Genomic DNA, 991 nt, shown 5'->3' with positions numbered 1-991 from the left:
TAAGAATAAACTCCTGTTTGTTAAGGCCGTCCTGTTTGTGGTATATTCTTGTCAGAGCGGCACCAGGGAACCAGGACAGGGCCCCTTCATTCAGAGAGCCACCCCCCAGCACCTATCAGCAACAGAACCAATATACAGAGACCTCCAGGTATGCGGACATGTCCTAAAGGAACGAATTAACATCTGAGCGGACAAACTTATCAATCTTCTTCTACACTGTGATTTTCAGAATGGTAGACTGTGCTGGTGGTTATTTTTGCTTTGTTTCTGCAAAGTTTAAGAGGCAGTTCAACTGAGCATTGTTTTATGGTTAAATCTGCCCCGCTATCTACTCACGGAAAGATTCGTTAAATATTCTACATGGGCTCGAACTGCCCACACAGAAGGACTTTAAAAAGTCAATCCAAATGCTCTGTAAAATTTCACCCACTTCACAATAAAACGTTTAAAAAAAAAAAAGAAGATGTTAATTCAGAGAACTGTCAACAACAACAAAAACAACACTTGTGCCTTTTGTAAGGTGTTTTGATTTTTAAATAAATGCATCACTGAGGAATGACACATGTCACTGATTCTCATTTTCATTTAAATGAAGAAGAGCATTATAAATTGCCAGTGTGTCGTACTGCCACACGTCTTTGAACATTTGTGGGTGCTGACTTTTTATTTATTTCGACAGCTTCCACACTTACTACTGAAACCTTTGTTCATCACACAAACCAAACACTAAAATCTGTAACTGACAGAAGCTGGTCTCCTTTCAAAGGAGAGTTTTGAAAGGGGCACCAGAAATGCTTGCTTGTTCAAAGTGAGGATGACTTGAAGCACTTACTGAGAAGAGTGAAGGCTACAGCCTGCAGTATGGATTACATCTCGAGATAAAGAAAACAAAAATCCTTACAACTGGACCTAGAAGCAGCATCACGATAAATGGAGAAATGTGTGAAGTTGTCAAAGACTTCATATTACTTGGTTCTGCAATCAGCACCCA

This window comes from Orycteropus afer, unplaced genomic scaffold, assembly GCF_000298275.1.
Source record: "Orycteropus afer afer isolate SDZICR_OR568_19922 unplaced genomic scaffold, OryAfe1.0 scaffold00988, whole genome shotgun sequence".
NCBI lineage: Eukaryota > Metazoa > Chordata > Mammalia > Tubulidentata > Orycteropodidae > Orycteropus > Orycteropus afer.
This window is presented reverse-complemented; position numbering follows the sequence as displayed.